A 25,358-nucleotide genomic window follows, 5' to 3' on the forward strand; every position below is an offset into this window, starting at 1 on the left:
GAAGGACCAGTGCTTCATGTCTGACTGTATTATTGAGTCAACAAGTCTGCAACCAAGCAGATGTTTGGCATCACACTGTGTTGCTGAGGTTCATTGCAATTTGGTCCTTTGCAGCATCACTAAAAATATTTAGTCAGTGAGGGTGATGAAACTTGAGGTGGTTCTATTTCCTTGGTCATTTCCACTTTCTCATATTAGAAGACTCCCACAAAGGAATAAATGGTGCCAAGATCAATTCCAACCTAGGTCCCTTTGACATGTTTGCTGGGGCATTGAGGGTTATAGCTGACCACTGAGTAACATGCCTATGCTCTTAATTCTAGTACCTTCTCTCTATTGATTCTTTTGTTTATTCTCTAAATAATTTGCTTGTAAATAATGTGTTTATATGTTCTATCTCCCACCAGACAGTAAGCTTCTTGAGGGCAAGAATGTCTTTCTTTTACTTTTCTTTGTATCTCCAGTACTGTATCTGACATACAGTTGTTGTTTAATAAATGCTTATAAATCCTTATTGTACTAGATGCTAGGGTATGCAAAAAATGAAACTGGTCTACCTCTATAATAGCTTTCACTTCTCATTCTTCCTCTCTATATCTACTGCAGCCATTCTGTTTCAGGACTTCATTACTTTTCTGTACCAAAATAACTTCCCAAGAGGTCTTCTCAGTTATACTCTCCCTTGCTCCAATTCATCTTTGATTAATCTTCCTTAACTCTCTATCTTGCCTTGTGGCTTTTTTACTTAAAATTCTATTTTAGTTTCTTTTCAGGCAGCTAGATAGTGACTGGAGTCAGGAAGACCTGAGTTCAAATCTGGGCTCAGACACTTGCTAGCAGTGTGACCTTGGGCAAGTCACTTATCTCTGTTAGCCTCAATTTCCTCATCTATAAAATGAACTGGAGAAGGAAATGGCAACCATTTCAGTGTCTTTGACAAGAAAACCTCAAATGAGGTCAGGAAGAATTAAATGTGACAAGCAACTAAACAACAACAAATGACTCCTTGTTGCCAAGTTCAAACTTCCTACCCTTTTATTCAGGGGTCTTCACAACCTAGTGCCAACTTGTTATTCTAAATTTGTCATATATTGCTCCTAACTATGGACTCTTGACTCCAGTCATACCTGCTTCATCATTTCTCATCTCTTCTTTGAGGCTTTCCAGAATCCTTCCAGGAAGGATTCTCACTCCTTTACTCATACATAGCAGTTATTTGCACAATTCTTTTGAACATAATGTGTAATCCTTTATTATAGTTATTGATCTATCTATATATGTTTCATATTTTAGACAACGAGTGCCTTATCTGGACTTGGGATGCCCCAGAACCTTGCCAGGTGTTAGGTATCCAGTGAGCACTGAATTATTATTTTTGTGCTGAAGTACTTACTATCTGTTCATTTTCGAAGAAGACCACAACATCAGGAAGGTGATGCCATGACAAACTCTTGAATTGAATTTGAGTGAGGGGGTGTTTTGCTAAGTCATCAGTCTAACTTTCTCCTCCAGTACCATTTGGGTCAGTGACCAGATATGAATCAGGACAACTAGAGATGGCCCTGGATGTGAGGCAATCAGGGTTAAGTTACTTGCTCAAGGTCACATAGCTAGGTAGTGCCAAGTGTCTGAGGCCAAATTGGAACTCCATACTCCTGATTCCAAGTTCAATGCTCTATGAAAACTTTCTTCAAGAAGCCATCCCTTACTAATCTCATTTGTCCCATCATTATACATCTCACTAAATTTTGGTAAGTCTTCATGACTTACCCTGTTTTTGTCCCTTTGCAAGGGCCATATGTCTTTTTGAGAGATAGACATGTCAGAATTGAAATAGTTCTATGAGATCATCTAATCTCACCTCATTTTATTGAGAAGTGAAATTGTTATTCAGTTATTTTTCAACTTCATGTCTCTATATTTGCAGTTTTCTTGGCAGAGATACCATTATGGTTTGAAATGTCCTTCTCCAGTTCATTTTACAGAGGAAGAACCTATGATAAAAAGGGTTAAGGGACTTGCCCAGGGTTACATAGCTAGTACATGTCTGCTGCCAGATTTGAAATCAGAAAGATGAGTCTTCTTGACTGTAGGTCTGTCATTCTATCCACTGTAGTTGCTCCCCATAGAGATCAAATAACTAGCTTTAAAGTAAGAGTGTCAGAACCCAAGTCTCTGGGTGTTATTGTTTCCCCTCCCCCACTCCATGAAACCTTTTGTCGTATATCCCCATTAGATCATTAGCACCCCTAATGCAGGATAACTATTCTGTGTGTGTGTCTCTTTGTGTTTCTGTTCCTATCTCTTTCTCCTTCCCCCCCCACAAACATACACTCACACACAGATACACATATTTACAGTGTTTTCCTGACTTTTTTTTTCAATACAATTAAGTTCCTCCATGTATTCAAATTCTTCAGTTCCTCATGAGGCAGTATGGTTTAGGGGAAAGAAATTGAGTTGAGAAGTCAGAGGAATGTGGTCGATTTGAAGCTTGATTTGGCTAAGAACACTGGCTTTAGAATCAGAGGAACCCAGATTCAAATTCTTCCTCTGAAATTTACTACCTAAGTGACCTTGGGCAAGTCCCTTAATCTCTCTGGACCTCAGTTTGTAGTTTTTAAATGAGGTTTGGATTTGACTTACAGTCTCTTCTGCTTTTAAATGGGGATCTGATGACCTCTTTGGGCAGCATCATTTTGGGGGTTCATACTCTTCCCTACCCCCTTGTCACGTTCATGTTCTAGAGATTCATATGATGAAGGCAGGAATCTCTGGAATATCCAAACCTTGTGAGTTTTCAGCCACAGTTGAAACCTTTGAGGTTCAAGTTACATTTTCCCTTGGCTAAACTCATCAACTTGATTCAAGGGAAAAATCTGTCAAGGATGAGAGAAAGAGAGAGAGAGAGAGAGAGAGAGAGAGAGAGAGAGAGAGAGAGAGAGAGAGAGAGAGAGAGAAACTTTTACAATTTCTTGATTCTGGTGTGACACTGACAAAACACCACTAGGATACGTGTGAATCAGAAACACATAGACCCAGCTTCACTTCAAATGCCTGTGGGCTCAGAAATGAAGGAGTTTCTCTTTCCCCATCAAGTGTTTTCTGTATTTTGCCAGACTGGAGCTAAGGAAGCAAAGTAGCCCTGAGATGTAGCTCCTGTATCCTGCACCTGTGAGCCTTAGCAAAAGGAGAAGGAAGGGCACTATGTAGGTTGGGTTGGCAGCTGGACTGGAGGGAAGCCCAATCTAACCATCTGCCTTGCTTGGCTTGGGTCTGGCTGATGGCTCAAATGGTCATAACTTATCTTCTGGTGGGTTGTAAATACTAGTGATACTTATCATTACATTAAATGGACTGCTGATCAGACCCTGATAATACCAACCCTCCCTTTCACCCCCCCCCCAGCTGCTGGAGGCAGATTTCATCCCTTGTAACCCAAGCTCTGGGAAGGTGACTCCTCTGCTCTCCCTGGCCTTATAGCTTTGTTGAGGGGCCACTGCCTTGACAATCTTGAGAACAAACTGATCTCTACTTAGCTCCATGAGCTCTGGCTCTTTCCTCCTGGGAAGTCCCAGATCTCCTTGTGGAACTTTCCACCACCGGCTGGGTGACATTCTCTCTCTCTCACATTGGATCTCGAAGGAAAACTCTGGGGCATTTTCTTAATAACTGGAGCATTGCTTACTCCCGCCTTCTCCCTTTGTTCTTTCTTCCTGGGTGAATGGAGAGCGAAATGAATGAACATTTCTATTCAGACAGGAAAACTTATTTCAGGCCCCATAATGAGCTAGAATAACTGATTTGTCTATGAAAACCACAGTTGGAGAATTGATGTGCTGCATGTCAAAACATCCCAGATCACTTTGTTACCAGTTCATTGTCGCTGGAGAAAAGCTGTTAGTTGGGAGACTCAAGCTCAGTGAGAGAGCTTCAGTGGAAACATGAAAAGGTTAGATTGTGTTAAAATACAGAAGCTTTGCAATACTTTACTGGGATCTGATTTCAGCCCTTCAGATAGAAGGTTTCCACTAATATTTTCTTTCTCCTCTTCTCTCTCTCTCTCTCTCTCTCTCTCTCTCTCTCTCTCTCTCTCTCTGGTAAAAATAACTTGGCATTTACCCTGTGCTGCTACTGTTTGAATGTAGATATTAATTTAATCTAGAGTTGTGTTACTCCTTAGAAACTTCAGTTTGGCTGAAACGTTTGTGTTTTTGGGACTGGGAAGATAGTGAAAAATTAAATTTGAATGTTTGTACTTGTAGCAGAAGGGATGAGAAGGGTTTTAGGGCTCTTATTTTTATTAATTTGCTAACTTTTTAAAAAAAAGTTTCATTTTCCACCTGTTAGTTTTGAAGGCCATCAGTGATGGGACCCATTTTTTTATGTGTGACTTCAGTTCTGATAGTCATGTTCTCTAAATATTAAAATTTTCTACAAACTTAGAGTTTCCCCAATAAGAGGCTAAATCTCTCTGCAGACATTGTTTCTAAGTTGTGTTTTGTAGTTATTCTGTTGCCCCAAACAATAGAACTTATAAATCTTCCTTTGGCATTTTGAATGGGTATATTTCTGGAGAGTTGGATCCATTGAAAGCCCTTGGGTGATTGAGTTTTCACTTCTAACTGGAAAAGACTCAGTGGTTGGGTCTTGTTTTAATGTTTTTAGAGAAAAGAGTCACCATCCGGATCAGCACAACTGAATAACTCTTACCACCAAGCACCACCCTGCTTCAAAACCTATCTAGAATCAGTGATCAAATCTTATTAACCAGTTGGTTTTATATATTCAATTTTATAAATTGGATTTATAACCAATCAAATTCAATCACATAATATTTATTTAGTAACTGTTGGAGATATCAACATGGAGTGAAAAACAGCCCTCAAATAACTTCCATTCTTTTGGAGAGGGAGTTATAATATATATATATATATATATATATACATATGATTTGAGGAGAGGGAGAGTATTAGCAACTAAAGTGGGGAGAGGAGGATCAGGAAAGTCGTTTTGTAGAGTTTAGCAAATGAGTTGAACCCTAAAGGAAACTCATTTCTTGGCAAAGGAAAGGAGGAAGTATTTCCTAGTACTTTAGTAATATGCAATGATGCTGAAGAGGAAGATGGGTTTTAGGGAAGTATAAAGCAGGTGGGTATGGCTGGACCAGAGAGAATGCATGCCTATGACCTCCCTCTAAATTGGTGAGTTTTTCTACTCCCATGGAGGTAATATCTTTTCCTGACAAGGATAAATAGATTCTCAGGGGTCTAATCTCCCAATTTGTCTAATTAAGCATGTTGTCCAGCTTTACTCCAAGGAATAAGTCACCACATAGACAAAATCCTTGTCTCCCTCTCACATATCTATTACTAACATATTACTGTCTGAACTGGACCTCACCCACTTTCAACCCCAGTGGGAAAATCCCAGGGACTGACTGATTGAGCCAGGAACTGGGTCAATCCCAGCTGAAACTGGCCTATCTTGAGTCATACCATATTCTGATTTCTTTTATCCCAAATTGAAATTTAATAGGTTTAGCCATCAGGTGGCATTGTTAGCCACTAACCTAATCCAATTCAATAGGCTCTGGGCAGGTCCCATACTCGTTCTGCAAGGGTGGTGTTGTCCTTAACAGAAATAGGGAAGTTAAAAGGAGAAATGGGCTTGAGGAGGAAAATAATGAGTTCTATTTAGGATATGTTGAATTATCTATAAGATTTCTAGTCAAACTATCTATCAAGTAGTTGGTTGATTGTTGTCCTTTGTTCTCAAAGAGGTCCAAAATAACATCACTATGTTGGGGGTCAAGGTACAATGTGTTCAATTATGGTTGAATACTGCAATGTGCAAGCCTAGGAGAGGGACTGGGGCTTCATATATAAATTTGAGAGTCATCTTTAGAGGGATGTTTAGAATTGTGGAAGGCAATGAAATGTGTGTATGTGTGTGGGGGTAGGCAGGCAGAGAAGAGACAGAAAGAAAAGAAAAAAGGGTCTAGAGAGAGCCTTGGGGAGCATCTGTTACTCAGGGATGGGGATGGGAGGGATGAATAATGGACAATGATCTAGCCAAAGAGACTAAGAAAGCTTCTAATTAGGTAGGAAGGGAACCAAGAGAGCACAATATCATGGAAATTTAGAGGAGGGAATATTGAGGTGAAAAGGATCAATAGTGTCAAAGAGTACAGAGAGGTCAAGAAATAGAAGAGAAGATACTTGATTTGGCAATGTGATTTGACAAGTGATCATTTATTACCTTGGAGAGAAAAACTTCAATTGAATGTTGAGGCTAGAAACCAGATTGCAAAGGGTTGAGGAATAAAGGAGAGAACTAAAAGTAAAGGCAATAAGATAGGGTTTTTTTCCCTCAAGAGATTGTGAAAGGAAGGGAAGTTAAAGCTTGAGGGAATGATAAGGTCAAATATAAGTTTTGTTTTGTTTTTTAAGAAATGTTTATAGATAGCAGGGAATGAACCAGTTAATGGGGAGAAATTGAGGATTAAAGAAGAGGGGATCATGGGAACAATATGTTATGTTGGAGTGGTTGGAAGGAGTTGGGATCAAGGATAGGATCAAGGAAACCACACAATGTTCCACGGAGTTAGGCAATGTTTGTCAAAGATGATAGTGCTTCTTAAAGAATATATAAATTCACCTCAGACAATAATTGTCTAGCTATGTGACCTTGGGCAAGTCACTTAACCCCATTGCCTTAAATAAATAAAAATTTTTAAAGGAATATATATATAATATATTATATATTCTATACATATAAAAACTAATATATATATGTGTATATATATATATGTATATATATATATATATACACATTCTATACATATGAAAAGCCAAGATTTTAAGACTGACCTATAATTGGATTGGCAAGGACTCTCTTTGGACTACATCTCCCAAAAGTTTTGGGTTGCATATGTATCTAGTTAGGTCTGTTCCTGTTCCTGGGAGGCTTGAGGACATAATATGGTGATTTTCCTAAGCAGAAATTTTTAAAAAGAACACTAAGAAAAATATTGTGGGTTGGGGAAGAGGGAACAAGGGAAAGTAAAGTACTGTTACATTACAGATTGTAACCTGCTAGATCAGGATTTCTTAACCCGGGGTCTTCAAATTTTTAAAAAAAATTGATAACTATGTTTTAATGGACCTGGTTTTCCTTGTAATTCTACCTCTTTTATTTTCTAACAACTTAGAAACATTATTCTTAGAAGGAATCCATAGACTTCAGTAGACTGCCAAAGAAAGGAGTCCATAAAAAAGGGGCTTGGGAACTTGAAGACTTTGATTTTTCCTTTTGTTTTGCCAATATGAAACACTGGTTAAAAATCCTGTCACACTAATGTGATAAGAGGAAGTGTTATCATTCCAGCTGATTCCTTTATTTGCTGACTTGATGTGGTCCACATTCTTCCAGTCTCTGGACTGACTTCATCCCTTATATAGAAGCAATATTTTTTATATCTAATAGCAATGACCTCCAGGGCATAAGGATTCAGTTGCTCTGTCAAAAATAAACTAGTTGCCATTCCAATGTTTCCCTGCTTCCTAAATTGATCTTTCTGTCAGAACAAATACAGTGGCATTTGGCCCATGTGGGAATCACAACCTTCTCCTATCCCTAGGGGGTTGAGAAGATGAAGTAATTTGCTAGGGATTTCCCCTGCTGTTAAAGATGTTGGGTCTTTTATGTAAATTGTTTTTGTTCTTTATAATGATGCTTATATTCAAGCGATTTGTTAACAAAAGCTAGATCCAAGACAAGGGACTTTATTGGAGGATGAAGATTTAGCCAAAAGAATATCTTGAATCCTTGAATAAGAGAAAAAAGGAAGATTGCCAAAATTCCTCCCTAAAGAATTTATTTCTGTTGTTGTTGTTCAGTTGTTTCAGGTGTGACCTCATTTGGGGTTTTCTTGGTAAAGACACTGGACTAATTTACCATTTCCTTCTTCAGCTCATTTTTAAGTGACTAGCCCAGGGTCACACAGCTAGCAAGTGTTTGAGGCCAGATTTGAATTCAGAAGTTCTCCTTTCCAGGCCCAATATTCTATTTCCTACTGTAATTAGCTATTCCCCAAAGAATGTGTTACACAAACATAAGCCCACATGTGAATCTTTTCCCAGTCTAATTCTCTATAAGTTATTTTTCTTTCTCTATCCCTTCCTCTACATTCTCTCTTTTTATGAAGGGAAACATAAGCTTGCAAAGAATATGATGTGGGCTTAGTAGTAAGGGGAATGGTCAATGGAAATGCAATCCCAGAGAGAGTGTGTGTGTGTGTGTGTGGAGAAACTTGGCTTATAAATTATGCATGCCTCTGGAGAAAGGGAATCCATTGCTGTAGGATTGCTACATGGGGGATTGTGAATCCAAGGAGCAGGAACAGGACTCTGTAGGGAAAGACAGTTTGTGTTATTATTTAAAAGATAACAGCCTAGAGGTTGCTTGCCAAAATGTTGACAAGAGGCCTAGTAAGAAGATCTGGATTCAAGGTCATAGACAGAGGTCTCCTTATCTAGGTATTTTTTACAGGTGCTAATCCTTATGCCTATCCCTTGTAAAATAGCTGGAAGGTTGCTCTAAAATATCTTTCCCATTCCCCTAGGCCTAGAGAAAATGACTGAAATTCTGTCATTAATGATTCATTCTGTTGGGTTAAGACATTGAGTATGGTAGAAAGACCAAGAGCTTTAGAACTAGAAGATTCCAGTCCAAACTCCAGTATTTATAAACTCACAAGTTTGATTCAGTCATTTACACTCTTTGATCTCTCAGATTCTTCCTTTGTGTACAATTGATTCCCTACCTCCAAGAGATCAATAATTCAAGAGCATTTATTAAGTACCTACTATATAGAGAGCACTAAGCACTAAGTCTGCTAGAGATTGTTGTGAGGATCAAATAGGCTTTTTTAAACCTCTGAAACCCTGTGTTAGAGACAAAAGATGTGGTTTCATAGATTTAGAGCTCCTGGAAGGATCCTTAAAGACTACCCAATACAGCCTGACCATTTTGTAGGTGAAGAAACTGAGAACCAGGGAAGGTTTGTATCTAAGGCTGAATTTGAACTCAAATTCACATCCCGGCTTCATTATTTCCTATCTATATGATCTTGAGCATACAAATCAAATACCTACATAGAATTTCCAAGGAAACCTACAATAATGAAACAACATCTATCAAATAAATTCGAAAGATTTGGTCTCCTAAAAAGAACTGGGTTAAAAATAAATTTGTGGATTGCGGTTAACAATATTTGGTCTAGTCCATTTTTATGTATGGAAATGATGAAAGCCTAGAGAAGGAATTAACTTATCCAAACTCCTTTATATAACAGAGACAAATTTGAACCCAGATCTGACTTTGAATCTAGTAATTTTCCTCTCCCTTCATTACACAGACTTCTTAGATGCATAAATTAAACTTTAAAATAGCTTTAGAGTATCTAAAGCAGATTTGAATCATTTACTTAGAAAGTGGAAAACCCATATCAATCCCATCTTTCAGCCCTCATTCCCAGACCACTAAATGAATTTCAAGAATGTCAGGGTCAGCTGACAGTCAAGGAGATGTGAAATTTTCACTCCTTTCAGACCCAGAATAGTCACATTTATGCTTTGTGGAAAGTTTTGCCTCTTTCAGATTCAGAGTGGATCATTTTGTACTCTGTAAAGAGTATAAAACCTTGAGTATCTCTCACCCCAGGGACCAATCACCAGTTGTCCTTGAATTTTTGTCTTGCCACTGGACTCTAATGAATCTGGAGAAGAGAGTGAGGCTGATGACTTTGCCCACCTTTGCTTCACTTTAATCCAATTCATCTGCAAGTAAAGATATCACTTCATGCTGTCTCTTCCAGAATGAAGAACAAGGAAAGTCTCTCACCTTGAGTGGCCTATTTGAATATTGTAAAGGATGTAAAACTGGGAGTGGTTCATTTACAAGCTTTTAAAGGAAGCATGAAGAAGAATGACTCCTTTAGGAAGTATAGATTAGAAATTTCCACCAGTTTGATGGTATTAGAATAAGACAAGACTTTGGCTGACAGAAGGATCCTCCTGGGGGACATTTAAAAAGCAAGCTAGTTGGCATTGTGGGTTGGGGGAGCATGGGGGAGGAGAGGGTATGATGCTCCTGCCATCAGTAATGGCATCTTACCATGCAGCAATTTTCCCAGCCAAAGTCATTCCTGGAGAGACCCAGGGAACCCAGGGCAATAGGACAATCATCTTAAGGATATTTTGGAATTCCATGGGTTTTGTCCAGATTAAAATCTCCATACTTTCTCCCCAACTTTCTATGGAAAAGTTATTCAGTAGAGGAGGAGAAATTAAATACCACAGTATGATTGGAAGGGAAGATGACTGTAAGAATAGATCATACATTAGACACAGGAAGGGCTCCTCTCCAGCTGCTCAGAGTTAATAACAAAAGACATACATTTCACAAACACTGAACATCATAAAAAAAAGAGACAGAAAAAAAAGAGAGATGGAGGGGAGAAAGAGAGGCGCCTGGATCTGCAAATCATTAGTCATGACCAGAGATGCTTAGAAGCTGTCCCCACAACATGACACCTCAGACAGAAGATTAATCCTCAATAATAGATTATGCTCTGAAGAACTGGAAAATGTTCCTCACTCCATCTGAAGCTCTACTCTGGAATTTCACTAGTATCACAGAATACTTCAAATCCTTTGCTTGGTGAACATCCCCACCCTGTTTGGCTCAGAGAATCCTTGGGCCCTCCACTGGATGAGAGCAAGAATCCCTTGAGACTGGGTGGAGTGAGGGGTTTCAATGACATAGGCTTACAGTCCCCTGTTGGACTTCCCCATCAGGTACTGTTAACAAATCATACTTTAATGCTAAATTTTACCAAAAAAAAAAAAAGGGGAAGAAAAGAGAAAATAATGGAAGGAAGGATGAAAGAGAGAAAGAAAAAGAGAAATGAAGAAAAGAAAGAACAGAAAAAAGGAAGGCAAGAAAGAATTCTCTAACCTCTGCTCAGTGACAGTACTATGGTAGGATTCTTTTCCAGTTTGTTTTTAATCCAACTTTCCCCTTGACACTTGGACTACATTGAGCCATTTTAAAAGTCCCACTAGTGAATAAAGACTCAGCCAAATATAGGCTCTTAGACATTTCCTATATTTGAAACTGGCCATATGACTTGTTTTCTTGCAGAAAGTTCAGTATCATAGCTGCTGGGCTGTGACTTCTCTTTTTAGATAGGTTGAGGACAAGTGATCCACTTTCTTATTAAAACAGTACACTTTGCCAAATCTAGAAACTCTAAACTTCATAGGATTGTAGATTTTGAGTTAGAAGGAAATTTAGAGGACTTCTTGTTAAAACACTTCATTTTATAAGTAGGGAAACTGAAATTAGGGAAATCAAGTGGTTTACTTGAGGTCACATGGAAGTCACAGAGCTGGAATTTGAACACAAGTCCTCTTACTCCAAATATAGTGCTTTTCCCCCTCTGTCTCATTCTCTCTCTCTCTCACACATACACATTACATATTATATAAATGATTACTTATGTGATCTATGAGCTCAGAAGAGGTTTCCTATCACAAGGGTCTGTAGTTTCAGCAGAACTAGATTCAACCTTGGTGAAGCCTGACCCCTAAAGGGAAAGATTCATACTTTTTCTTTCAATTATTGATTCTTTTTATCTCCTGTAGTATCCCTACTTACAGAGAAAAACTCTTTAAATAAAGTTTGGGTTTGATTTATCTTCAGCAACTAGGGAGTATAGTGGATAGAAAGTCTAAAGTCAGGAAGACTCAGGTTCCTGAGTTCAAATCTGTTCTCAGGCACTTGTATGCTATGTGACCCTGGGTTAGTCACTTAATCCTCATGGTCTCAGTTTCATCATCTGTAAAAAGAAGGAAATGGTAAACCACTACAATATGCTTGCCAAAAATATCCCAAATGGAGAGTCAGATGCAACTAAAAACTACTAAACAACAAAATATGGCTTATCTAAGGGCTCCCCCAAAAAGAATTAATCAGGTCCTTTCTAGAAAGGTATTCACTGTATAAAGTAGTAGATATCAGGTATAAGACAGTATTTATTTACCCTCCACAAAAGAATTTTTTATAAAATAAGACTCAGGAGTACATTTTGACAAAGATCTAATCAAACAAACCAAAAAAAACTTTATAAAACTTCTGGGTAGATATTTCATATTCTCCTCAGATCTTTACTCTCAGAGCAACTCAGTGTCTATATCTATGCTGCCTCTGGTTAAACATTCCTCAGGTAGAAGGAGCAAGGGGAATGACATTTATAACAGCTGTTCCACATCTGTATCAGAGGGCTGTATAGGGTATGGGATTGGGAATTAGAGAAGAAGGAAGAGAGTGTTAAGGGAAGGAACTGTACAGAACATTATTTTCCTTTGGGGCTGTGAAGCCAAAGACATGTTAACAAATGTGGCCAGAATTGGGCTCTAAGTATCAATTTCTGCTGGTCCTGATGATCATCCCCTAATTTCCTGAGAGCTGTTTCTATTTTGCATTCTTTGAAGGAGAATTTTTTTCTACACATAGAACATGCAAGTTTGTGAGTCTGTTAGGTCTCATACAGGACCATTGTAGTCAGTCACATCTGTGAACCTAGTTAACCCTGTGCTTATACTAACAAAGGAGTAAATAGTCCAAAATAGTAAACAAACCAAAGCAAAACAATATAAAAGTTATTTATGGTAAATTTCATTTCACTGGACTCCATTACTTATGTGCCTCATTTAAGAAAATGGGATATTGAAGGGACTAATCTTGAGTTCTGTAGCTAAAATGCCAAGAGATTACCAACTGGATCTGTGTGAAGACAAAACATCTCTAAAATTACCACAGAAGTTCATTAGGAAATAGGATTTGATTTCTACGAATTCAATTGACTTCAATCCTTATGAGAACTGGAATTTTGTCAGGGTGGATGTTTTGAAGTCTATATTTGCAGGATGGGGATTTGGCATCTGTTGGTCCATGAAAGACAGTAAGCTTCTAATGTACAATTTAGCTACAGGTTGTAAAATAACCTGGGCATTCAGTAGATGTTAAATGCAGTGATTTTTCTGCACAGATTCTAGCATCATTTGCATAGCTCATTAAGTCCAACCCACTTAAATATAACCCTTCTGTAATTTCTGAACTTCCATCATGTTTTTATAAACAAATCTGCATGCCTTTGTCATTTAATTTACACTTTTTTGTTGACATTTTGTTGTCTGAATGCTTGTGAATGGCTTTTTGATTCTAAATTTGAATAGATTCTATTTCAGAGGTAGACCACTATTTTCACTTACAGTTATAAATCCCATGGTGTGTCCTGTTATCAGTCTTAACGATTTCTTGATCAAGTGATATTTATTTATTCCAACAATATTCCCATAGGTTCTCTTTGGTGATATAGTACTTAGTATGATCTAAAGGTGATGGGTCTTGTGTTTCATTAATATTCTTTTTTTTCATTAGGACACTTTCCAAATACATCATGGTCTATTCTAATTCTATGGGTATTACATAGGGATTAATTTCTTTAATATATTCTTCCCAGTGAACTTTGATTTAAGGATGCCAATAAGTCACAACTTCTCCTTGATAGCTTTTAGTTTTAGTTTATTTGCCTGGTGTCTGTAAGGATTGTTTTTGAATAGTGGTTTAATTTTGCCTCAGAATTCAAGCTTGAAATCTTTGGTCTCTATCTTTTCCTTGGCATACATTGAAAATTTTTCACTTATTGAATCCAAATGACATTTTGAGATCACTGAAGAATGCTTTCACAAGACGAAGGAGTTGTTTAATGTGTTTTTTAGTGGAGCCAAATATCTTGATGTCATTCATATACAGCAAGTGATAATAATGTTTTACTTTGATTCATTCTGTAACTTGGGCAATATACTTAGCTTTATTTTGGAGATATGATAACTCATTTAAGGCTAAGCATAACCACAATGGATTTAGAGTATTTCCCTGAAAAAATACAGTGTTTTATTCATTGTTGACATTTAAAAAATTTTATTTTTTAGTGAAGAAAAATTTATTTCCTTCTTTCTCCCACTTCTCCCTAACCATTATGGAGAAAAAAAGAGAGAAACAAAATCCTCCTAACAAACATGTTTAGTCTTGATTTTATTTTGTTGGTGACATGTTTTAGGTAGAGAATATTTGGACACTAAATACTCTAGCATCTTTATTATATTTAGCTCTAATATACATGTATATATTTATAGTACATGAATAAACCATGAATATGGAACTGAGTCAAATTCTTTAGACAGTATAAATGTTTTGACACTTTGGATAGCTAGTTCAATACTTACTAAATTAATATTAAGTTGATTTTTACAGTCCTGAGACTTTTAACATTCCTCCCATCCCTTTGCCTTAATCAGTTTAGGCAATGTATTGTTTTCTTTTATGTGTTTATAATATTTTTGAAAGAAACTATAAATGCCTTGCATAAAATACATAAATTTTTATTCTATTAATTCTTGTACCATTCTGAAGTATTTGAGCCAAATATTATGAGCTTATATGGACTCCTTGTGAATTCCCAGTTTCTCAGGAAAAACTAGAGTGCTAGTCACCTTTCTTGATTTAATTTCTGTCATGTGTTATATGACCAGTGCCTAAGCTTTTTTTTTTTAGTTTTTTTTGCAAGGCAATGGGGCTAAGTGGCTTGCCCAAGACCACACAGGTAATTATTAAGTATCTGAGGCTGGATTTGAACTCAGGTCCTTCTGACTCTAGGGCTGGTGCTCTATTCACTGTACCACCTAGCCTCCCCAGTGCCTAAGATTTTTATTTCTCATTGGATCCAACTTACATTTTTGTTGTGTTAGACATATTGTGACTATATAGGTGACCAGAAATGTTGCATGTCCTCCTTTTTCAGGGGTTATTTTTTTCTTCTGATTTCTTGGTTTCTCAAGCCTCTGGGGTAAAATGGGGTAAAAATTATTTATTTTGTTACTTGCCCAGCTTTGAGTTCACATATCACCATAATCTTTATAATCTTTTATTTTTGCTTTTAATTACTGATTAAAAGTCTAGAATTTCTGCTATACTTGTGTTGTCCAGATTCCATTGTCTTTATTTAAATAATATGGTGTTCATGTTTTCTACTGTACATGTCATCTTCTAATGCTTTTACTCAGATCTTCATTAGCTCTCTCAAGTTACTTCTGCTGTGGGAATGTTTGCTGCCTGTCCTTAGAAGTATTCCTTGATGTGGTTCTTTCTTCCTGTGGATCTTACTATGGCAATGGTCACCATATAGATTCTTCCATATAGTTCCTGAAATGTTTTCATACTTTCAATACTTGTAGAAGGATGTCATTCATGATCCTTCATTCACAATAGTTATAGCAAATGCCAGCTTTTAAAAATTGCTGTTTTGGTATAATTGCCTGACATGATTCATTCTCAAGAAGGGCTTTTATGGGGAATGGCTGAAAAAGTTGAAGTATATAAATATGATGGAATACTATTGTACTATGAGAAATCATGAGCAGATGGATTTCAGAAAAATCTGGAAAAACTTAAATGAACAGATGCAGATTAAGGTGAGCTGAACCAAGAGACCATTGTTTATATTATCAGCAACATTGTAGGATGATCAACTTTGATAGATTTAGCTTTTCTTAACAATACAGTGATCAAAGACAATTTCAAAAGACTTGTGATAGAAAATGACATCCACTTCCCGAGAAAGAACTGAATGCAGACCAAAGCATACTTCTTTTATTTTTTAAAAAGTTTTTTTTAATTTTTCCTATCTCATGGTTTTTTCCTTTTGTTCTGATTCTTCTTTCACAACTTGACTAATATGGAAATATGTTTAACATGATTGTACATGTATAATCTTAAAAAAGGGGCTTTTAGAAATTCCAGTCTGTGTGCCAATCTCTTTTTCAAGATTGTCTGAGACATCAGGTTTGCATTGTCACCCATATTGTTATTTGGTAGAATTTCACCTACTTTGTTTCAACTCAAGATTTTCAGGAACCATTTCATCTTTTATTTTGTCTGACCTAGAGTTAAGGATGAAGTTTCTTTTTATTATTTCACCATACTGGTTGGCTATATATTGTTGTATGATTTGGCATTAAGATGGGGAAAAAATCTAGTATGGAGCCCTTGACTGTAATTGGCAAGATCTGTTTTCAATTTGTCCCAACATAGTACTAGCATATAATGAAAGTATTCATGTCTTCTGTTCATTTCATGCATCCTTATGGTAGATCTACTTTAGTGGTTAGCACCATCTGCAGCAAAACATTTCCAGCAGGTGAGGTTGGGGCATTTCTGATTTATTCTAGTGCATCTTGCCTTCTTGTGGTACCATGACCCAAAGAAGTGCCACTTGTTTTGCTGTCTTCTATGAAACTGGATTACTCTGATGGTTTCAAGTAGGATCTGCCTGTCATCCTATGCTATTACATTTATTTCTTTGGTTCCTAGAAACAATTAAATCACAAGGACCAGGAGGCAAATCCATATAGATTACAAAAATCTAATGATCAGAGTTTCTAACTTCTGCCAGGCCTTCACAGCTGCTGCAATAGTCTCAGTGCACATGTAGTCCCCCCCTGGGTATTCATCACCCTGACTTGAATTTTTCTACATTGCCTTTATTTCCCCCAACTCTTCATGGAATAGACAATAGGTTGGAATTTAGAGTTATTATCAATAAGCCAATGAGGCTCCTCCCAATCCAATAATTGCCAGAATCTCTCTAACTGGAGAGTGGGGGTGAAGGTGAAATAGATGGAAGGAGGATCATGCAGAGTCAGGGAGTGACCAGTCTAGCATCTCCTTCTACTCGAAGACCCCTGTAGAAGTGACTAGGATTGAATAGACCTGTACAAGTTGGATGAAAGCCAGGGCTATGCAGATCTGTAAGGTTGCATTGGAGTGCATCTCCTGAGTCATTCCTGGAAACTCTCTCTCCCTGCTTGCCTTTTCCTGGGCTGTTCCACATGCCAGCCAGTGCCATCAATCCCTCATTTTTCAGAACCCTGAGTATATAAACCAGCAATAAAATAAGTGCTTCTGGGAACTGCCCAAATGCATTTTCCAAACATAAATAATGGGACCTACCTTCTGTGCAAAAAGTAAATGAAAGTAGCAAAGTGAGTATGAAACTCAGTGAGCCATGGTGAGCTAATAAAGCCAGTATGGTATCCCCAGAGAATGCAGGAGAAGCAGTAGAAGCCATTTGTCATGACAGCCTGGGTGGGACTCTTACACTTCTGACCAGCTAGCTGTGTGTTGGCATTAATCTCCATCCAGTCAACTGTGAAGAAAAGACAGAAATCATTCAGGTAATTGAAAAATTTAAGGATGCTTCCTCTGCTTATTGAAGACTCTGCCATCAAGGTCTTTTCATCTTACAGTTGCCAGTTGCTCAAGTAGAAAGTAACACATTGAAATAGCTATTAGAGTCACGAATAAGACAGCAGAATAAGAACCTCTCACCAAAAACAAAACAAAAACAAAAACTAGACATGGGGTCAGAGGATCAGAGATTCATAGATTTAGAAATGAAAAGGGCCTTAAAAGTCCTCTAATAAAATTTTCTTCTTTTACAGAGGAGGAAACTAAGGCACAGAGAATTTACATCACTTGCCCAAAGTCACACAGCCACACAGTAACAGAGACAGTTTTAGAACCAGGCTTCCCAGCTATCTCTTGAAAGGCTCTTTCTGCTGCTCCAAGCACCTCTGGTTGTACTCTATTGTCTTTTATAATCTGACGATTAAAATATTTTCCCTTAACTAGACCATCTCCATATGCCACCTACTGCAAGCATGGAAGTTCCAGAATAGACTTGATACTAATAGTAGACTTGATTTGATCATCTGCCATTTCTTTCTTTCTTTTTGCAAATAAATGCTATTCTTAAAAAAAAAAGTTGTCAGTTTCCAAAGACTGTTCCCTCCCCTCTCATGAAAAAGGAATCCAATTAAGCAGAACAAATCAAAGGTAGTTCATTACTTTTTTTGTTGAGAGGAGAAAGGCAGTCAGTCAATGAATATTTATTAAGCTCCTCAGGCTTAGTGCTAGAAATGCAAAGGAAGATAAAAGGTACTTGTTGCCCTTGAGGAGTTCCCAATTTAATGGAACATATACTTCATCATCAATCCTCTGAAGTCTTGTTTGGGTCCAGCTTGGATCAGAGTCCTGATATCTTTCATTGTTGCTTTTCTTTATATTTTCATATTCATTGTACAAGTTATCTTTGTCCTGAAAATTTTAGTTTTGCATTAGTTCATATGTCTTCCCAAGTTTTTCTGAATTCCCTGTGTTTGTCATTTCCACACTACAATAAATTCAAAAAATCTATCACCTTTCCAGTGTGGCTCAGGCTATTCCTTAGAAAAAGGGCAGATGGCACAGTGAAGGTAGAAACAAGTTGAAATTAGAAATCAGAAGATACTGACTCTCATTATGACTCTACCTCTCCCTTGTGTAATCTTGAAAGAATCACTTTTACTACTTATATGTTCATCGATAAAATGGGTCTTATGATAGCTGCCCTTTTTATAGCAAGAACTGCTATAAGGATCATCTAACAATGTCACTTGCAATCTGTGTAATCTGGGTCAAATCACTCTATACTATGGCTTTCAGTTTCCTTATTTGCAAAATGAGGAGATTGGAATGAGATTGGCTTCTAATGTCTCTTCAAGCTCTAAATCTTTGTTCTTATGACTAAATAAATGATATAATGGATATTACAACTCTTGGAAACTTAACATGAACTGATGCTGAGTGAAGTGAGCAGAACCGGGAGAACATTGGACATAGTAATAGGAACATTGTGTGATGGTCAGCTATGATACACTTAGCTCTTCTCAACAATACAGTGACCAAAGATAATTCCAAAAGACATGTGCTGGAAAATGTCAACTCCATCCAGAGAAAGAACTATGGAGTTTGAAGAACAAAGTTTACTGTTTTCACTTTTTAAATTATTTTTGTTTTTTCTTTCTGAAGTTTTCCCCTTTTGTTCTGATTCTCTCACAACATGACTAATATGGAAATATATTTAACATAATTGTACTTGGTAACCTATATCAGATCACTTTGCTGTCTTAGGGAGGGAAGGGAAGGAGGGAGAAAAATATGGAACTCAAAATCTTACAAAAATGAATGTTGAAAATTATCTATATATTTAATTGGAAAAAATTAAAAATATCAGTTTGGGGAAAAAATTCATTGAAAAAAATATTAAATATAGGAAATTGTTCCTGGACTTTCTTCACTGCCACTTCGTAGCACATACTTCATTGTATTCTTTGGGATAACCTGTTAATACAAAATTCATCATTTTCCCCTACTGTTATCGTGCAAACTCTAGCATTGCCCATCTGATCTTTGGTACACATGCAGCCAATATTTCTGTCTCTGTTACAGACCCAAACTAGAGGATGCCATCATAAAAATCCCATAAAGAGCCTGGACCTTGTTCATAACCCAGCTGGGAGCCAATGAATTCCCTGACACCTCCCTGCCCCCGCTTCCCCCTCCCACACCATGAAGTTGCCAGTTATTAAGCAACTCAAACCTACACATATACATACATACATACATATATATATTATATATTATATATGTGTATATATATGTATATATATATATATATATATATATATATATAGTCACACTTATTAAAAGAAACATGATGTCCACTTTTCCAAGAAAAGACATCTTGTCTGTGAGTCCTGTCATATATTGGGAGCACCTATTAATTGGCTTCTAGGACCCGTTGTCAGAAGTCAGGCCCCAGTATGTTTATTGACACAAGGAAAAAATAAAACGTTGTATAATTAGTTGAGTGACTGCCTCTAAATTCAGTCACTCCCCTTGGTATGTACCACTGACAGGGTTTAAAATTCCATTTTGGGCTCTGAAAGATGCCAGGCCGAAGGTAGCTCAGACCTAACCCTCCCTCCATCAGAACTATTGTACAAATGGGCCCAGTGTGCTGCTTGTGTTAAGATGGAAAACTTTTACATGTTTGATTTTTATGCAAGTCAATTAACTTGTTTTTTATAACTGTAAGGGCTTGCTTTGCAAATAAGATTACTTACCACTATAAATTATGGGAACATAGGGCCCTATTCAGGCAAAATTTTACACACCCCTAGCCCATGTAGCGGGCTGCAGGCCTGCTCCCAGCATGGGAACAGGCCTAGTCAAGTGGGAAGGAGGAGGAGGAGAAGGGTGGGGAGGGATTATTATAGGGCATTATAAGGGGTTCTTCCGAGAGGGAGTGATTTAGAATATCTAACTTTGCTCTCCTTTTCCCCTCAGACAAGCCTCCCAGATTATGCCAAACTTTACCCTAATAGAACAATGGAGGTAGGTAGAGAGGTGGAGGAAAATAGATATTTTAAAATGCCAATAGCTTGGTGACCCCATCTCTCCTTGTAACCTCGGGGCTGATGCTAAGTGACTTACTCATTTTTGGTCCTCTTCCTTATAATGACACTTCATGGTATATCTTAGAAGAATATCGCCCTACCAGGAGAATGTGGAGCAAAAGCTATTTTCTTCTATTTATATTATAATAGTAATAATAATAATAATAATAATAATCTGAAAACAGTGCTCACCACATAGTAGGGAGTTTATAAAGGCTTGTTGAATTAATTCATTTAACTCACAGCCTATCATTCAAGGGAGAAGGGATGCATTGCTTCTCCCAACTGTGTTTTTCCTTATTCCTCCCTTATAGCAGACATCAACATCATAATAATAACAAGGTCCAATAATGATCTTTATATAATACACAAAGCCTTGACAAGCATTTTACATACATTTTTATCGCACTTGATTCTCCCAGAAAATTTATAAGACAGGAGCTATTTTTTCCACATTTTACAAATAAGTAAACTGAGTTTTCTCTCAAGACTCACAGGTAGCAAATATCAGAAAAAAATTCCAACCTGGATCTTCTGGAATCTAAGTTCAGGGTTTTATCTACTATATGACCTTGTCTCTTTACATCCCTCTAGTAGTTTACATATGAGGGTCATGAGGGTAAAGGGTGAAGCAAGTGTACCCTTGTCCTATGGAGCTCATAAAAATGGAAAAGAAGATATTTTGATGCCCAGGAAGTTCCTAGTCTTGTTGGAAATAACTTTTTCATCACCTTCTAATGAAGTTATAAATGAATAAATACTACTTTTTTCACAGAATGGAATTCTAGAAAGAAAATGTCATGAAAAAGACTGATAACTAAGTGAAGTAAGGGATTTTGTAGCAAGTAGCACCCTTTCAGAGAGAAGCAAAAGAGTCATTATTAGATTTGACTAGGATCTTTGTAAAGGAAGTGTTATGATTTAGAAGAATCTTGGGGTTTACTTGGAAAGAGACATGACCAGATGTTGGATTTTCTTGATAAATAGAAGTGGAACTAGGGGTAGGCTGGGTGTGAAGCTGCCAAGAGCACATCATGTAGAAGACACAATTCTCTTTATAATAATAATAACTTGCTACATGAAATGGCCTGTGCCACAATGAAGGCCTCTAGTAGAAAGGAATTTATAGGATGCACAACTTTTAAATGGTTCCTAGGCACATGGAAGTTTGGTTGTGATTCTGTTGTCAAGATTGAATTAATTCACAGAGAAGTCATTATGCTCACCTATGGAAATGATAATTTGCAGTGGGCATAGAAGGGCTGCTGATTTAAGAGTCATCAAGAGTCTGGGATCAGGGTGGCTAGGTGACGCAGTGGATAAAGCACCGGCCAGGGAGTAAGGAGTACCTGGGTTCAAATCCAGTCTCAGACACTTAATAATTACCTAGACTTGTGGCCTTGGGCAAGCCACTTAACCCCATTGCCTTGCAAAAAAAAAAACCTAAAAAAAAAAGAGTCTGGGATCAAGTCTTTCCTCTGGCATATCCTAGCTGTACTCTGATGAGCAAATCCCAATTTCTCTAAATAATCAATTAATCAATCATGTATGCATATGTGCATTTGTGTATGTATGTTCTGCCCTTTATTCTATCCCTCTAGTGACCCTCATATGTAGAGGAATCAAGAGAGACAAGATCATATAGTGTTAGAACCCTGAAGTAAAGAAAATCTGGGTTCAGATCCTACTTCTGATAGTTGTTAGCTGTAAGACCTGAGGGAAATCACTTCATGTCTCTTAATCTCAGTTTCCTTATTGGTAAAAGTGATAATAATAATAATGATACATGAGAGAGGTATATTTATACATATAAGTATTTGCAAAATAAAATACAGGCTAATTTTTTTTTTTGAGAGGGGAAAGAAGGAAAAGAAAAGGAACAAGTATTCATTAAGCCAGATAATGAATTAAGGGCTTTTACAAATATAATTTCCTTTGAGAGAAAGGAGAGGAGATCAGGGAAGGTCTCCTGTTAGGAGGCCTTTAAAAAGCTCAAGTTGAATTTTTTTTTTTTTTTTAGATTTTTGCAAGGCAAATGGGGTTAAGTGGCTTGCTCAAAGCCACACAGCTAGGTAATTATTAAGTGTCTGTCTGAGACCGGATTTGAACCCAGGTACTCCCGACTCCAAGGCCGGTGCTTCATCCACTATGCCACTTAGCTGCCCCTCAAGTTGAATTTTCAAAGAAACTAAGGTACATTCTAGACCTGAGAATCTTTGGGAGATGGATTTTACAATGTGGAAGGAAGAGCAAGAGAATCAGACACAGGTTTCAGGTGAGTTGCTGGTGTTCATGTTGCAGAAAGTTTCCATTTCAGGCAGCCCCCGTAGGTCTAAGAAGTCTAGGATCTCAGACCAGAAAACAGACAAAACAAAACTTTCAGGTTTACAGAGTACTTCACTCACAATAGCTTTGGGAGGGAGGGCGGGCAAATATTATTGTTCCCACTTCACCTTTTAAAGTGACTAGTCTAGGGTCACGTGGCTTATAAATGTCAGAGCTAGGAATCAAACCCCTGCCTCCTCTCTCCAAGTTCACCACACTACAACATGGGATTGTGGATGCAGGATTGAGTTAAATGGACAAATCCTAAATAAAGAAAGGGAGAAAGATTTATGAGAGGGTGGGGATGGGGACAGGGGAAAGGCATTACCATTTTAGGCTTTGCATTTGTCTCTTTGCATGAGGGTTTATTTTTCCCCTTCTTTAAAGTCTGGATTCATGAAAAAGGACCCTTTTAAATTAATATTAGTTAAAATGTGAAGGAAATAGCTTCAAATACTGTGTCTGGTATTGACTTAGGTGTACCTGGATGTATAACTTAGCATTTAGGAAGATCTGACTATGCCTCTTATTCAATTATTTTAGTCCTGACTGACTCTTTGTGACTGCCGGAGTTTTCTTGGCAAAAGATACTAGAGTTTATCATTTCCTTCTCCAACTCATTTTTTTGTTGCTTTTTTGTGTTTCGCTAGGCAATGGGGTTAAGTGACTTGCCCAAGGCCACACAGCTAGGTAATTATTAAGTGTCTGAGGCCGAATTTGAACCCAGGTACTCCTGACTCCAGGGCCAGTGCTCTATCCACTACGCTACCTAGCCACCCTCTCCAATTCATTCTTACAGATGAAGAAACTGAGGCAAATAGATGCAGGGTTATACAGCTAGAAAGTGTCTGAGACCATATTTGAACTCAGGAAGAGGAGTATTCTTGATTCCAGGTCTGGCACTCTATCCACTAAGCCACCTAGTTATTTGTTCAATACCTCATGGAGGGGCCAACTGCACAAAATAGCAGATAACTGTATCATCTCCATCACATCCCCATCACTTTATTATTGAAAAAGCAAACAAACACTACACTAGGAGTGAAACCACCAGGGTTCTAACCTTTATTTACCATTTCACACATACTAAGTTACAGCTGAACTTATACTGGATCTGTAGTCAGGAGGACCTGAGTTCAAATTTGGCTTTACAATATTAACTAGGTAACTTTAGACAAATTCCTTAAGTTTCTTTATCTGCAAAATAGGGATAAAAATAGTATCTAGGGGGTAGCTAGGTGATACAATGGATAGAGCACTGGCCCTGGAGTCATGAGGACCTGAGTTCAAATCTGACCTCAGACACTTAGTAATTACCTAGCTGTGTGGACTTGGGCAAGCCACTCAACCCCATTTGCCTTGCAAAAACCAAAAAAAAAAATCTACCTCCCAAGTTTCTTGTGAAGATAAAATGAGATCGATGATGTTTTTCCTTTTAAAAAAATGTATTTATTTTTTCAATGTAGAGACAATTTTCAACATTCATTTTTTTGTAAAGTTTTCTCTCTCTCATCTTTCTCCCCTCACCCTAAGGCAGCAAGTGATCTGACATAGTCTATACTTGTACAATTGTGTTACACTTATTTCCATTTCAGAAATGCTGAGGAAGAAGAATCAGAACAGAAAGGAAAAAAAACAAAAAAAAACAATTAAAAAAGTGAAAATAGTATGCTTTGATCTACATTCAGGCTCCATAGTTCTTTCTCTGGACGTGAATGGTATTTTCCTTTGCAGGTCTTTTAGAATTATGTTTGATCACTGTATTACTGAGAAGAGCTAAGTCTATCATAGTTAATCATTATACAATGCTGTTGTTAAAATGTACGTTTTCCTGGTTCTGCTCATTTCATTCAACATCAGTTTATGTAAATCTTTGCAGATTTTTCTGAAATCTGACTGCTTATCATTTTTTATAGAGCAATAGTATTCCATTACATTCAGATAGCACAACTGTTCAGTCATTTCCCCAATTGATGGGCATCTGCTCAAAGTCCAATTCTTTACTACCATAAAAAGAGATGTTATGAATAATCTTGTACATGTGGATCCTTCCCCCCTTTTTTGTGATCTCTTTGGAATACAGGCCTAGCAGTAGTATTGCTGGATTAATGGATAGGCACAGTTTTATTGCCCTTTGGGCATGATTCCAAATTGCTCTTCAGAATGGTTAGATCAGTTAGATCAATCATATTTGCAATGCTTAAACCACTACCTCTATGCTAGGTGTTATTGGCTCAATGTGACTTTAGACAAGGGACTTTGCAAAATCAGGAGGGCTTGGATCAGTGTTTTGTGATTCTGATGATGTTTTCCAAAGAAGAATGTCATCTTAGTTTTTGGGATCAGGACTGCACTTGTGCTGTTGGCATAGGGAACATGTAGGTAAGGCAATTCTTTTTTTTACCAAATTTAGGTAAATTGTGCTAGAGATATACAAAAGGGTTGTTTAATAATTCTAACTAATGTCCAATGTCTTATGGTTCACAAAGCACTAAACAGATTTTATTTCATTTGATATTGTGAGGTAGGTACTATCATTATTCTCATTTCACAGAGAAGAAAACT

The 25,358-nt window shown here is 37.4% G+C and overlaps 1 long non-coding RNA gene across 1 annotated transcript in view; it reads right to left on the reverse strand.

The window, feature by feature from the left end:
• LOC141511299 (uncharacterized) overlaps nucleotides 1-25,358 on the reverse strand; it is an 81,790-nt gene that overhangs the window by 22,597 nt on the left and 33,835 nt on the right. Inside the window, exon 2 of the long non-coding RNA XR_012475303.1 lies at nucleotides 17,140-17,335. This is a non-coding gene — a long non-coding RNA (uncharacterized LOC141511299). The remainder of the gene's footprint in view (nucleotides 1-17,139; nucleotides 17,336-25,358) is intronic.

The sequence above is a fragment of the Macrotis lagotis genome, chromosome 2 (assembly GCF_037893015.1).
Source record: "Macrotis lagotis isolate mMagLag1 chromosome 2, bilby.v1.9.chrom.fasta, whole genome shotgun sequence".
Lineage (NCBI taxonomy): Eukaryota > Metazoa > Chordata > Mammalia > Peramelemorphia > Peramelidae > Macrotis > Macrotis lagotis.